Below are 16,086 nucleotides of genomic sequence, written 5' to 3' on the forward strand. Positions count from 1 at the left end.
TACAACCCTGAAAAAAGGATACTCACTTATGTAAATATTCTACTTATTAATTATCAGTTATAATTCTTAGCCTTGAAGTTTACCAAGAAAATGCTTTACTCGTTTACAGATGGCTCAAGAACGTCACTTTGTTTATCCTCATCTACTGTATGCATTGCAGCATTTCAGTACACAAGATGACCATATTCTATTAAACTGTAAAAGGTCAGCACACGCTGCTGCAGTAAAATCAACTTTGTGTAAAACAGATGACATTTCTAGTACAAACACAATATTCAAGTCACTAAAGGAATAAACGTGCGCCAGCTGCTTTTCAAAGCAAAATTGTTGTTTAAAAAAAAATAGTGTACGCAGCAAGAGCCAGCAGAGCACTGAGAATTATTCACAGAAGTTTGTCCAAAACAGACTTTCTTTTCAGAAAAACTAGGAACATCACTAAATACCTATCTGGATTACCCCTGCAGAATAAGCTGTATTTACTTCATGCTGTCTCAAAACTCATGAGCTAATGCACGCTCAGTGCTAAAATACCTTGTTAATTTGCCATAAAGCTAGCATTTTTACCTGACTTCCTAGTGTTGTACCAACTCTTCTTTCAATTCATTTCTAGAGCTGACAAAACGTTTCCACAAGTTATTCAATATGCAATGGATATATTTCATACTAGAAAATACTGAAGGCTTTTGCACAAGCAATTACACAAAATCAATCAAAATTGGTACAATGCAGACGTAAACACGGCTGCTTGTTTACGAATTAACCTCATGTGAAACTTACTGAAATCGTCCTTAAATTAACACACTTGAAATTTTAGTTAAATCACAAATTCTAATCTTGCTTTGACTATGTTTGTTACTTCCAAAGTAAAGGTAATTTTGACTTACACAGTTTGATGGTTTTATGAGAAATGGAACTTTCACTTCTATTTCTCTTCACACAGTTACACAGTCTTTAGATTTTTTGTACTTTTAAGTTAGAAGATGGTCCAGGAACTTATTTCTTACAAAGCAATCATCCTTTTCAATTATTCATTTGTTTCAAGCTGAATTTGCAGGGAAGTTTTGGAAATTCACCTGCACAGAAAAAATGCTACCCTTGTTTCCTAGGCAACTGGTCTTAAGTTCTCATGCCCCCCAGCTGTCCTTCTGCCTCTCCTCCAGCAACTCTTGGAGACATTACCTTATTTCAACTGAACAGTTAGGTAGAGGCATCAACAATATGAAATTCCCACAGGCTATGGAAATAGGAAGCCAAAGTATGGAAGAATCCTTCGCTCTCCCGGTCTCTTCATCAACCCTTTGGTGTGGCAGCTGCAGCAGCACATCACCACCAAGAAATGCCCTTTCTCTTGCCCAGCGGGCAAGCCTAGAAGGTAGACAAGCAACATAAGAATAGAGGGAGAGGAGGAGAAAAAAACCTTAAGGAAGGTAACAGCAAAGATGGGGAAGTAAGAGGTGCGAGAGGTATTACTAAAGTGTGGCAAAGGGAACAACTGAAGGTGTCACAGAAGAGCAAGATAATATATTTGCAGCAGAGATGGTCAGAGACCCAAATACAAATTGGTACCGAACTAGACTTTGTTAGTTCATTTGCTCTCATAAATTTATTAGGAATATAAAAATAATTCATGCATTCTGTATCTGTAACACAAAAGTGAATTTATCAGCACAACTCCTGCAATTATACACAGTAATTTGAACTAACAGCTGTTGGTTCTCATTTCCTACAGAAGTTTAAGAACCAACAGTTCTGATCTCAATTTAATTTGTTTTCCAAGACAGAAAACAAGGAAAACTTGTTTTTTCCTCAACTCCTGGTTTCCCAACAATGAAGGAGCCAAATAAACTGGGGGGAGGAGGGGAGTATATGTCCCAGAAGAAACTAGTGCTGATTTAGCATACCAAGAAGTGCTGACCAATGATTTCCATGGGTCATGTTTGTGGTTTATGAAATATGAGTTATTTTAATAAGTTGTAGTAAGTTCAGGCCCTGAGACAGCAGTAACTTCACATGTAATTTGAATAGACTTTGTTGTTGTTAAAGAATAAAAATGGAAAATTTTATGTACACACCAAAGGCGTTCAATTGGAAAAAAAATAAATAAAGTTTTATATCTTCTTTGGAAAAAAATAGGTATTTTCTCTGCTACTTCCAGATTTTCTTTCAAAGCAGGTTAGTCAGCAGTGTTGCACAGTAAGTTGTCCAGTCCTGAAGATATTAAGTATGGCAACAAACCATATGAAAAACACATTCCAGATTTCTGAAAGCACCACTGCTACAACCCGAGTAAGCTAATTCACATCTGATTTAATAATCTAAGATTAAATTGCTTACCATATTAACCAGTCATCCATTTAATGAACATATATACAGATACATGCCTTTTTTATGATTAATTGTAGCCTTAGGATTTACCTACAGAAAATTCATTAAGGCAAACTAAATTAAAGCCACTTCCATTCTGAATGGGTGTCCACACAACAGATTTAACTGAACTGCCTGAAGTTAACTCTCACACTCACCAATTCAGTCTTTTCTTCTGCACCAACACTGTAGACATATCCTAAAGGATAAGCATGTCCATTCAAATTATATCCTAGTTTTACCCAACGTGGTGATCCTTTAGGCAATATTTGGAGCCAAGCTTTTCAGAAACATTAAAACAAAAGACATTTTAAATAAGTCTTTTGTACAAAGACAAATATTTTAAGTTGGCTTTAGTTTTTGAAGAATCTTAGTTTTACTCCACTACAGACCCTTCTTGTTTTGCATACCTACGACAACCTGCAATTGCATCTGGAATGCACGCTGCACTGTAGCAATTCCACTACAACTGGTTTTGAGGTCTCACTGTCCCAAGTAAGGTCCCTGTATTTATGGATGGCACTTAAAGGCTAAGAAGAAAAAAAAAAATCTACACAAACTGTTTATCCTGATGTTGGCAAGACGAACAATGGACAAGAGATGTGTTGCTGATAGCACAGGCAGGTTTATATTTATATAAAGCTAAAATATACTTTATATTATATATTTATATAGGTGTGTATATTTAGACTGTAGGTAGAGAGTTCAGAAAGTGCAATCTTTAAGCTGTGGCTCTGGAGTATACACGGCAAAGCTGTAACAGCTTAGAAGAAATTGTGAAACAGAAGAATCGTACTCCAGTTTTCAAATGTCTTTTTTTTTTAAACTGAATCGAAGTCGGAAAAAAAAGAAGTCAAGCAAGCGGCTCAAACGGAAGAATGCCTAAGCAGAACGCACTCGGTTATGTTCATAAAACTTAAACGCATTTTCCGTCCGCGGTTCAGAGCCGGCAGACCACAGCCCCAGCACGGCTGGGGACCCCCCGCTGCAAGCCGAGGGCTGCCAGCGGCAGAGCGCAGCGCCGGGCGGCCGGGCCAGCGGAGCCACCGCCGGGCACCCCCCCGCCCCGGCCAGGGCACCGATCCAGGTGCTGGCTGCCGGCCGCTGATCCCGCGGCCGCCGGGCGGTGCGGGGCCCCAGCCCCGGGGCACACCCGCCTCGGCCCCGGGGGGGCGGCTGCGGCCGCGGGGCTCCGCGCTGGCGCTGACAGGCGGCGGCCACCGCGCCCCCCTCCCCTCCCGCCCCCCGCCCCGCACGGGACACGGACACCCCCCCCTCACCCCGCCCCGGGCTTTTTGGCACCTTCCCCGCTCTCCGGCCCGGGCCGCCGGGAAACCGCTCCTCCCGAGGAGGGAGCCCCGGCCCCGTGGCGGAGAGGCAGGCCGACCAGCCCCAGAGGGTTCCGCGATGAGCCGCGACCCACAGGTAGGGAGACGGCCGAACCCAGCCCACCCCCCTACTTTTCCCCCCACCCCGGTCCCTGTCAGGCTGCCCTCACCCGCGCTACTTTCCCTCACGGCCGAGGCAGCGGCCGGGTCAGCGGCGCCGCTGCGAGCAGCCGGCGCCGCTCCAGGCGCCAGCACCGAGGAAGGGGGAGCCGAAGAGAGAGGGGAGGAGGGGGAGCCCTTCTCACCCCCGTCCCCTGCCGCTCCTACCTATGTCACTCCCCCCCGGCGGCTCTCTCCAGGCTCTCGCACCGCTCGGCGCCGTCCGTTTCGTTCCTCATCTAAAATGGCGGCCTCACACTCAGCGAGACATTTATCCTCCGCCCATCGACCTGTCGGCGCTCGGCTCCTTCCCTTTCGCCTGTCTCCCCTTCTCTTCCCGTCCTCCTCCTCCTCCCCGCCTCTCGGCCTGACGGCGGAGCGCCGAGCTGCTGATCGCGCCCGCTCCTGCTCCTCCCCTCCGCCGGCCGCCATTTGGGAGCGGCGGTGGCTGAGGCGCGGCGGGCTGCCCCCGCCCGGCTGCCGGGGGAGGTGAGGCGCTCCCGCCGCCTCTCGCCCACCCCTTGTCGGTGAAGCGACCCGGGGGTGGAGGGGTGAGCTCCGCTGCTGCTGCGGCGGCGCTGGAGCGGGACCGCCGAGCCCCCTCCCCTCAGGCCGCTCGCAGCGCTGCCGCTACAGTCGCCTCCCTGCAGCCCTACCTAGGCTAAATCTCTCGGTTGTTTGGCAATTAAGCGGGGCGCATCGGCAAGGAGTGAGCTGAGGGGGGTAGGCGCCCCGGCGGGGCCCCGCGGGCCGGCCGCCCCCTCCCCTCCTCTGGCCGGGCCGCCCCCTACCTCAGCCGCAGCGCGGGGCCCGTCCGTCTTACCTGTCGGAAAGCAAGCCCTGTTTCTGAAGGGAAGAGCAGAAATTCCCAAGGGGCGGTACGTGCTGAGAGGGGTGGGGTGTGAACTGCTGGGGAAGGTATCTGGGGAGAAAGGGAGGAAAAAAAAAAAAAAAATAATAGCGTGCAACCTCTTTTCCTGGAGGAGACAGGGAACAGCTGTCAGGCAGCAAGCCCCAGTGTGTAACTCGGCCCAGCCTCCACGTAAGAAGAGTAAAGATACTGAAGGACTCTGCTGTCTGTTGAGGTACTGCCAGCACACCACAAACTAACCTATTTTAGGTCAGGCTCTGCAAATGTACAGCACTACAATTGAAACAGTTAATTTATCATCCCAAAACAAAACTTTTAAGGAGAGACATTATAAAGTAAAACATTTCTCCTAGAAGTGCTTTTAAAGAGCATACATGTTTGCATTTACAGTCATATAAGTTACATTAATTGTTAATTAATGTACTTCTCTAAAAAGAGCCTCCAGCAAAACTCTTTCAGCCTTATTTGGAATTTCTCTACAGAAGGAGGTTTATTCCGATAGAAACCAAGGCTCAAGTTCAGGTGAAGTCACATTAACCTCATAGATGCATAGCAAGGGCAAGGAAAAAAAAAGCAGTACTGTTGGGCTTGCCTCTCCTAAGCACCCAAAAAAAAAATAATATACAAAGTCTTTAGCTACTGGTGCTGTCCAGGAAGAGGTGTGGTTGCCAAGTAATAGGAGATTGAAATGGGCATGGCAACCAGCGGCTCTAGAAGGCTTAAACAGAAATTTCCATGTCTGGCAGGGGGTTGGACCAGATGATCTTTAGAGGTCCCTTTCCACCCCTATCATTCTGTGATTCTACAACACTGTGATTCAGTACTTTATTCCCATGTGTTCTAGAAATTATCCACTTACTCCAGTGTAATAATACCTTCAATTTCAAGAAAGATTAAACTAAACTTTTTTAGCACTCTTACAAGGCAAACCACGTGGAGATTTCAAACCTTCTACTAGGAAAAGCGCTTATTCTCTTTCTCTTCCCCATTGCCATGGGCTCAGACCTACCAAAAAAACCCCAGAACAACAAATCCAGGCCAAGAAGGTATCTACCAAGGACAAAAGTTATGAATGTGAATCATTCTTTTTCAAATTCTTACAGAGTACCTTTTCTCTTGAGTGTCACATTTAAACTGAAGGAGTCCTCTGATGTGCGTACAAAGTTTACATGACTTTAACAGGAATCATACCTATGTATCTGACTGCAAAAGTTGGTCCAGGAGAAAGAAATAAAGCAGTCTGTACAATAAATATTCAGATGGCTTAAGACTAAGCATATCCATGTAGTATGGTAAACAGTAGTACAGATTTTGGCAAAATACGCGAAAGGAGCTTAAAATACTGTAATGTAAAATATGAATAAGAACATGCCATGAGAAGCTTAAAAAGAAACAGGGAAAGAAAAGAGGGATAACCACCTCCAGAAGAGGTAGTTTTGATAGAAGACTGTAACGTTTTAAACTTCTTTTAAAAAAGTAGAAGGATCAAGGATTGTAATCATGGAACAAATGAACACAGATATGCAGGAAAGCAAGCCAAATTTCAGATAGTTAAACAGTGTAGCATATGCAAAGAAATACAATAATTACAAGAAAGAAAAAGAAAAGCAAACAAGGAAACGAAGCAAAGAAACTCAAACATTACAGCACTAAAGTTGAACGGGAAAAAAATTGAACAAACTTACTAAAATAAACTGAAAATTATTAGCATTCTTCCTGAGGTTGATCTGGTTTGTGTTTAGTGGTTGGGTTTACAATAGATTTAACAGGTGAACGTCCAGGTATTAGACTTTTATTTGTCCAGGCATATAATCAAATCTTACATTTTCACCATCTGAAGTGTTTTCTGCCTCTATAAAAAGCAGCCTGAGGAGCGATTAGAAAGAGCATGAGACCCAGTGCCACCAGGGCTTAGAGCGGGCTGAGTTAGTGACAGTAACTATTATCTCGAGATACCAGGCAAATCTGTCCAGTGGTTGAAGGCTTGGGAACTCCCTTTCATCCAGTGGGTCTGTCACACAGGCAGAGTAATCTCAGTTTCACAGACTTCAGTTTCCTCATAGTTAAAAATGGGGTGAATGATACTGAATGACCATCTTTTAGAAGAGTTTTAATAGCGACTGCTGAAAAGAAGTATGTAGAAGTTAAACCTATCCTTTCTTTGTTGTGCAGTTTGCTATGTGCAGTATGCGTGTATTCCCAGTTCTACATAACTGTGATTGCTTGGGGGGTCTCAAAAAGTATAAAATGCTTTAAGTGACATCGTATAACCTTAATTATATCTTTAGTACGTGAGATACCTGTAAGCCTCAGAAGAATGAGTAGCAAGAATTAGAAGCATAATGCTGGCTGGAAAAAGACAAAATGTATAGACACATTTTATTATGGAATTTTGAGTATCAAATATTCCCTTGCTCCTCAAGACAAGGATTGCTATAGACAAACCTTGCCATTTTATCCAGGGTTATTCAACCTGAGCCACATTCAAAGCATTGTGCTTCTGCATGTTATTTTTCTATACGCTATAAATTATTCTCTTATTCCCCCATAAAAAAATTGTTGTGTTTTTTTTTTTTGAGTAAGAGAAAGTTGCATAGGAAAAATTTAACTAAAGTTAGTTACAAAGGAAGTGCAACATACAGATGCCATGAAGAAAGCAGCCTTGAACAAATCAAACAATAGCAACCTAGAAGAGAAGTGCTCCAAATAAGGAATATGTTATTTGTATGATAGTGCATAAACTATTTATATTTTATATTTCATATTTCAGCTGAAAGACTTTATATTTCTCCATGTCACTGAAGTGATCAGAGGGGTGGAAGTGTAAATTAGAGTTTGTTTAGGTTTTTTCATGCATTGTAGAATTTAAATTGCATACATTACTTTACAAAAATAGGACATCTTCTATATGAAGCTGTTAAAGCAATAAACTTGTTTTGCTGGAATGGAAACCATAGCACAGTCTGTTCACGTTAATTATTTTTGTTCTTTTATCCTGAACAAACTCTTAACTTTTTATTTGATTCATATCCAACTAAATGTGGTTGATACTGAGCTGGCTATGGTGCGTACCTTTCTTCTCTCTGTTCAGCATCTCTTCAGCCAAATTGTGAACCTACATCTTGGGAGTTTTTCTTTTCCTTGTGGAAATAACACCTGACTTCCATAGGCACAACCCAAAAGGCACGTCCTTCCAAAAGCTTCAGTCTCTATAATCAGTCATAGATTAAGCATGTAGTGACTTCATTACTTCCCTGGAAAGGCTGGATTCTGGAACTGGATCCATCTAACCAATTCCGGAGAACTTGGGGAAGTCAGTCAGGCTCTGAGACAGGGCTCTGTATCTGCAGGTTCTAACGCCCAAGGATCTTCTTCAGTAAATCTTTGTCTCCATGTAAAGTCAAGTCATGTACTTTATGATACAGAATAGATGGTCTGATAGAAACCTCATATATGCTGTTGTTACTTCATGCTTCAGTATCTATTTTTAAATTCAATTCAATTTATTCATTTGCAGGGTCAAGCCAATTTAAGTGCCTTAAAGATAGTTACCAAGAGCTATCATGCAAAGTTTCTTTTGTTATGTTTTACACACACAGGCGTGCACACCCCATGAGACACACTGCCTAAGGTAAATACGTTGTGCCATGGTTGCCTCCACAGTACTGCAAACAAGTTTTGCCTTAGCTGTTGGCCACTGCATTCTGTATATAATTTTAAGTTACTTTCTTTATTTTCCCCCTTTCTTTCTTCTTTTTTACTGCTTTAACACTTTCATTTAAGAAGCATTTTTCTCTAAGAAAACATACACAATTCCTTGTAATGTCAAGGACTACAATCCTCTACAGATTTTTGTATTCTACCACAATCAGTTCCATCACTAATACCGTCTCTAATCCATCTATTAGGTATTCATACTTATATGGTTCGTGGGTTATCTTTATATAAACTTAACAAGAGAAATATTTGATGAAAACGTCAATTGCAATAAATTTTCAATACAAGTTTGTGTGGGAACACTTTGGAGAAAAATTCAAACAGATTTTCCTTAAGCCTTACCGTATTAAATAAGTTATTCTGAGAGCAGCTCTATAAACAGTAAGCAATAATCTCTTACTGAAAAAAAAAAAAGTTATGTTAGCCTTTTTTCACTGATAATCTTACATGAAACATTCTTAAAGTTTTCAAAAAACTCTCTATCGGTTTTCAGTCCTCCATATGCTCCTACTGTAATTTATGGTATAGATATCCAGTGTCTCTGGGCTCGTTGTGTGCAGTGCAGTAGAGAATTTCTGCTTCTCTAATTTCAGTGCAATGCAATTTGCTTCTAGGAAAATTTAGAGGCACTGCACTACCCCATCCAGTTCTCTCAGACTCTTCTCCAGACAGGAGGAGTTAAGTTGCTTTCCTGAATTTTAGATACTCATTTGCAGTACTTATTGCCAAGATTTAATTTTCTTCTAGTGGGAAAAGAAGTTGTGACACATAAGAATGCGGGTCATAACTTTGAAACCTGAGATGTAAAGCGCAGGTCCTGCTTACAGACAATTGTCCTTGCTGCATGACTCAGCCCGTGTCCATTGGCTCATTTGCTCTTACGGACCTCGGCTACCCATTTGCAAATGCAGTAGAAGCAGACTGAAAAAAAATAAAGGAATAAAAACATCACTAAAGCCATGTGGTTTCAAAGCAATGTCTGTTAAACTCTGTCCGATGAGCATACTTGTATTGTATTAGGTAATTTTTTCCCCTATGTTTTTTCCCCTGTAACTGGAAGTTTATCGGAGGGATAGCAGTTAGATTCCCAATAGAAGGATCGAGAATCTGGGTAACATTCCTTTCATCACAGACAGGATTTAGGAAGCTTCGACAAGGAGCGTAAGACAGACATACTAAGTCAACTGGTATAGCACCATACACTGAGAATGTCAAAGCATAAAAATCATTGTAGAATAATGTTTTATAAGTTGTAACGTGGAGATGCTGAACTGATGGGTGCCACCTGCGCACTGAATAAATACTCAATCTGAATAAGCATTATTGGAGCTCCAATGGGAGGGGGAATAATCTAGGCTTTAATTTGTTGCTATTTGAACAGTTGTTTCTCTTTCATAGACAATAAATACAGCACTTTGATTTATACATGTATTCTATTTTTGAAACCTAACCAAACTGGTTTATTGGGTTTATTTTGACTTTCTGAAAAAGTCTAACCACAATAAAATCTATTCAGAGCTAGGTACTACAGTTTAAAAATAACAAAGCATAAATAGCTCTTTCCTGACAAACGTTTTTAGAACCTAGCCTGAATATGTAATTGCTCAGCTGCAGAAGATTTTTTTTTATTATTATAGCTGATAGAGAGCTACATAAAGAGACTGATCATCTGATTTGGCATGACCTCAAGCTATGCATTATTTTTCCTGTGTACAGACAATTTCTTGTGTGTGGTAACTGAACTGCATTCAATACTTAGTTTCTCTAGAAGTTATTAATTGTAATAAAGTACGTTGACAGCAAAATTTTAGTTCTCTAGGAAGAATCACAAATACTGAATCAGTAGCGATAGGGTAAAATAAGATGTGTTTACATACGCATATGTATCTGACTATCTGAGTGTGTGCTTATGTTCAAAACAAATGGAGAGATGATAGGCAACAAAAGAAAAAAATTATACTTCCCTTTATCTTTTCATAAATCCTATTGTGTTTCTTCATAAAAAAGACCCTTTTTTTTTTTTTTTAATAGTTTTGACAGGGAACCTAGGCTTGTTGTCATGTGTTTGTATTGTGTACAGAAACATGCACTTTGGTTCTTTTTGTCGTCACAGTCAGCTTTTATCGAAGGTAGATTCTAAGAGACAAGGGAATCAAAAGCAGTCTAGCCAGCGCATCTGTCCAAGCTGCTCTCCAGCACTGCTATTCCCAGATAAAGCCAGACTCATTAGAATATAGGTATAAGGTTATAAATACCTGACATTATTCAGAAGGTTCAATGTATCTGTCAAGACGACAAAAGTCCCTTTTAGACACATACATACATTCACGTACTAAGAAACGGAACTCTCTTTTACTGGATTCTGTTACAAAAAGCTATGCAAAAGTAAGAAAAAAGAGAAGTATTTGGCTTTCAACACAAGCCTATTTATCCATTGTCTTTCAAGTTCATCTCAAACATTCAGATAAACAAAGATGGGTGATCAAAGGCATACATTATGCTTGGCAATATGGCTATGCTTTAGCTAGCCTTTGATACTTTGTACCTCAATGTCATATGTAGCACATTGTGTTAGAAGGGTATGACAATTAAAAATTATATGACAACAGTGAAAGATTTTTATTATTAAGCTGATTGAGCTTGGTAGCCGTAAAAGTTCGTAACAGATGTGTATAAAGCATGCTAGTATGTAGTATTTCAGGGCTAGGCTAAGGTGTGTTGGTGAAAATTTCAGTATGTGCTAATGGACCACGTCTCTATTACAGGTACCAGCATTATTCCTGTCAGCAGCAGAACGCATCAGTAGATTTCAGCATGTGAAGCTCTGTAGACTGATACACCAGTGTAGGTATGCTATTTAAAAAAAAAAAAAAAACAACCAAAGAATGCATATGTATATGGCTAATTTAGTCTCTGATTATAAAGGTGGAGGATGTTTCTGACAGGTATTTGTAATGTGTTAAGGCTGCTTTGTTGTTACACATTCATTTCTGTTAGACTGCACAGTGGTGACTGAATTGATTATATCCATCAGGATATGCTTTTCCTCCAATAGAAAAGTCAATTTAATTATGCTTAAAGCTTCTAATACAAGATTACATTCATTTTAGTCTTATTTAAGAACTTTTTTTTTTAATTTCATTTTGCAAGATAATAAAACCCCAAAACAATGCTATGAGCAAAACAACTAAATTACTTGAGCAGTAATTAGCAAAGACATCAGGTCAAAGGAATGCAAACATACAAGTCTATTGCTATGCCTCACTGCAAAACTCTAGTATGCTGTGTTAGTAGATTTGTTAAATCTTTCAGCAATTGCAGAGAAATGAGTATCGACATGTCTGGTTATACCTGAGTAATTTGAATACTTCCAAGATGTATATCTAATACTCAGATGTATTCAGATTAATTTATTCAGACATTCCTTAAGTTCAAACTTATTTCTGGTGGAGACAGAAGCTTTCTATTAGCGACAAATTATGTAAGCCTTTCTTCTGCATTTCACTTAAACAGAACAGTGACATAACAACTTGAGTAACTGCTAAAACATTGTTGCTGAGACACCAATTTAATTGTCAGTAAGGCCGAATAAAAAGAGAGCAAAATCTTTTGGGGAGACTAAAGCCCTGTTTTAAATAAAGTAGATGTTGCTAACATCTTTGTGAGTTGGAATATCCTGGTTCTATGTTCACGTGCTAACCTTCAGACAGGAAATGAAAAAATAAAAGGGGTATTTTTTCCCTAATTATATATCAAGTTGACAGAGGAAAAGGAATAGCAAATTCCTATTGCCAGTATATAATATGTATTTACTTACAATTCCAACTTGTGGGTTCATGACTTCAACATACCACCATTTTATTTCTTTTATATATGCGCCATGCTATTACCTTAATTCAAACTGGGTATTATTGTAAGTATTATAGGGTCAGTGGTGCTTTGTGGTAGTTCTGTAATTGAAGTAAAGTTAAATCTTTCCTGAGGCGAGTAGAGTGAAACTCAAAAGCATTATTGCTATCTGAGGAGGATCAATTGCTGAGACATCCCCCAGGACATACTTGACAGATACACCTCTTTTAAGACTGTCTTTTGAAAAAAAAGGATTTTTTTTTCTCCTCTTGTGAAGGCCATACAGTGAATAAGAAATGGTATAACCAAAGATATCTTATGTTGATGCATGCAGTCTTCAAAAGCTTTGACTCAGCACTCTCTGGGTATATTATCTGACTTTTTGTAGCTTTCAGGATCACAGACTTCAAAATTAGGTATTTTAACTAAATATTTAGGTGAAACATTCAGTACAAAGCAATAAAGTTATTTCCCCAAGTAGTGGATTTTGATTTATCAAGTTTTCAAGTAGGGTCATGCTCTTAGCTGACAAGAATGCAAGCAAAATTATTTGCCTTTTTTTTCCCTCCCTAGGCTCCTTCAGCATTTGATAACATACAGTTAACTATGCTTATTCTTAAATATGGATTGGTGATTATACAGACAGTTTTGTTCAAAAATAAATATTGAATATTTTTATAAGCAAGTTGCCAGAATATTTGAAACACAGAATACTGTATTAATTTATACTATATTTAATTTATAGTAATATATGTATTTCACACCTGGTTTGTTTAGCTCTAGGAGAGTTCAGGGTATTTCAATTGAAACAAAGGTCTAACCTCAGATTTTTAGTGCTATCATAGTAAAGCATATTACTGAGATTGTTTAGTTTTACAACTTTATGTATAATTACTACACTTCACCCTGTAACCTCTACAATTGCACTTTCCTACTCATCTTCACGTAGCTCAGAGAGATGTAGGAAGGCAAGATTTAGCATAGAGTTTTGAGATGGGAGTTAAAAAAAAACCCAAACCACACAACAACAAAAAACAAAAGCAAACTAAACGCAACCTTAGAACACATAAGGATTAAAAAACAAAACAAAACAAACAAAAAAAAAAAAACCCCCCACACACAACCCAAAACACACAAATTACCTGTCAGTACCAGACAGGTTTAAAATTTACTAAATTTAGTAAACTCTCTATTAGTAAATTGACTACAAGAAAGAAAAAATCATTTCTTCCAGATGCATCTGGCATTCTGCTTTCCTTCTGGATTCTCTCCAAGGTGGGCCATTACTTTTATATGCACAAATATGTAACAATGTGTGCCAAGCCTTAGTACAATTATATTTTCATTTGAACACACCTTAGAGCAGTCTAGAGTATTTAAACTTTATCAATGCAAAGCTTTAGCACCAGGCACTACCACAACTGCGACAATTTGTCCTTGCAATATTCAAAGTGGTGAAATCTGATATTACAGTATATCCCAATTCCACTGGCATCTGGAGGAGAGTAGTGAGCGTTAGTACAGTAAACTCTTAAGTTAAAGACATTGAGTTATTGTGCATATGTGTGAGCTAATATTTTATATTTAAAACATGGGATTTAAGAAGCTTTAATTTACCAAAATGAGTGAGAGATGGCAATTAGTTCATAGGTTTGAAAATTACAATGAAACCTCACATTGAGGTAAGCAAAAGATAAAACAGACCTATTCATGAAGAATTTCCATTTCTGTAGCAATCCTAGGAAGTCTTTAAGTATGGGTAAGAAATAGGATCTATTCTCATATTTGTTCATATATTATTATTATTATTATTAATTATTCTTACATTTGTTCATATAACAGATCATAGAGCTATTTAGTTTAATGCAGGTCATGCAATTCACTTGAGTGTTTAACTTAAACATGTGGACAATGCTAGTTTCTCTTAGGAATAGGAAATAGACTCAAGTGATTAGAAGTCTTCTGGTTACTTTTCCTGGTAGCTTTTTGTTGCTTGTTTTTGTAGGAAGTTAGGAATTCTCTGAGGAAACTTCAAGATGTTTATATGGCTTTGTGAGCAATGGAAAGAATTTACAAAATACACTACTGCTGCATAGTGATATGGAACAATAAATATTAAAAGAGTCAAGAAGTAAGGATCACTAAGACTCCCTTTTTATAAAATATCTTTTCCTAGAGGAAAGGGGAACTGCTGTAGAACAACTTATATGACAGATGGTGCTTGCCAAGGAAGCCTACCTTGGAATTTGGCAAAAAGCCAGTATGTTTTAATTACCTTTACTTTGCAGGTCAAGTTCCTGGTAAGAAAGTGCTACTTGGAAGTAGCTAGTACTGTAGAATGTACTGTAGAATTTGATAATCCTGAGTAAATTCAATTGTTCTGCTGGGCCAGAAACGTAAGCAGTCTTTCAAAAAAACAAACAAACAAACAAAAAACCAAAAAAACAACCCATACTGAAAATAATGTTTTATAAAAGAAGACTTGACAAGGATATAAAATGCTAGGTAGCCAAAGTTGAGCAGTATTAAAAATAATTGTTTCTGTAGGTTATGAAAAATAACAGTTATATCTTATGAAAAGAGGTAGTTTTCACATTGAATGCTGCATTCCTCATTCAAGGAAAAGAAAAAAATAACGGTTTCAAGAAAACATTTTTCATAGAAGGAGAGAATATAGAATTATTCTTTTGCAATAACTTAATGCAGTAGAAAACTTTCAAAGCAATAAGCCATACAAATACTATTCTTACCACAACTATTTACTACAAGACATAACACCTTTGGTCTTCATTAGCATTTCAGAATAAATGAATGTCTTTATGAATGTCAGTATGTCATACTGAAGTAGCTGTTGATATGCTATATAGTTGCTTTCAGTTACACTAGCATCTATCTTCAAACGGTCTAAACTGCTTTATTTTTAAGCTTAACCTGAACTTGTTATTCTGATTTCCCATTGATATTACAAAAGGTAAACAAACAGCAAAAAGGCTACTGTTATCAGACAGCCTTAATCACCGTCTGCCTTCATACCTTTCTCTCTTCCCCCACCTTCGCTACTGCCATCAGTTCCAAAGTTGTTGCATCACCTGCCCTGCATTAGGTCTGTGCCACCCAGTATGCTTTCCCACTGAGAATGCCAGCTGCATTTATCTCTTTATAATTAAGAGGTTGCAAGGGACTTTTCAATTCATGGAAGCTATAGAATTAGGCTAAAAATAGTTTTACAGGTTATCCTTAATAGAATTAGACACTATCAGATAGATTTGACTGCGTCAGTCTCTATATCTCATTAGAGAACTTTTCATTTTTTGGCTTAGTTTCCCAACGCAAGCTTTCACTTTGGGCATAAGCAGTATGAATTCTAACCTGCATAACAGTCACACATAATGTGCTCAAAGCCAGTCACAGGTCTGATAATGCAGCCAAGCAGTTAATGATTTTTGTCTAGGGTTAAAGCTTCACACTTCATCAGAGCATTTGGGCTACGTTCCTGACTGTCACATGAAGAAAAAGCGTGGATTTGGTTAAGTTCTCTGTACCTCGTGTTTCTCCTCTGTAAAGAAAAAGTAGGAGCACTGCTGTGCTCTAGGGCTTAGGTGCCATTTCACAATATATGTAACACAGTCTAATTATACACACTGCTGCCAAAGGGACAGTCCCTTTTTCCCCTTTCAGCCCCAGCTGGACATTCCTGCCCCTTCTCTCACACTGGATCTAGCAGTCATAACACTGCACGGTGAGTCAGATTTTTATGTTTTCATGACTGATCTCCCAGTCCCAGCACTTCTTCATCAA

General features: G+C 39.3%; 1 protein-coding gene across 6 annotated transcripts in view; it reads right to left on the minus strand.

The window, feature by feature from the left end:
* Window positions 1-16,086, minus strand: part of RAF1 (Raf-1 proto-oncogene, serine/threonine kinase) — an 80,510-nt gene that overhangs the window by 41,150 nt on the left and 23,274 nt on the right. The window contains exon 2 of one of the 6 annotated variants that reach the window (XM_054216742.1): window positions 4,675-4,773. The exons of 2 other annotated variants lie outside the window; for them this stretch is intronic. The gene's annotated coding sequence lies outside the window, so the exon portion shown is untranslated. Of the gene's footprint in view, window positions 1-1,179; window positions 1,691-4,019; window positions 4,172-4,674; window positions 4,774-16,086 lie in introns of those variants that run through there. 3 more of the 6 variants (XM_054216738.1, XM_054216737.1, XM_054216739.1) reach the window with 3 other exon arrangements.

Source organism: Rissa tridactyla, chromosome 10 (assembly GCF_028500815.1).
Source record: "Rissa tridactyla isolate bRisTri1 chromosome 10, bRisTri1.patW.cur.20221130, whole genome shotgun sequence".
In the NCBI taxonomy this organism is placed as follows: domain Eukaryota; kingdom Metazoa; phylum Chordata; class Aves; order Charadriiformes; family Laridae; genus Rissa; species Rissa tridactyla.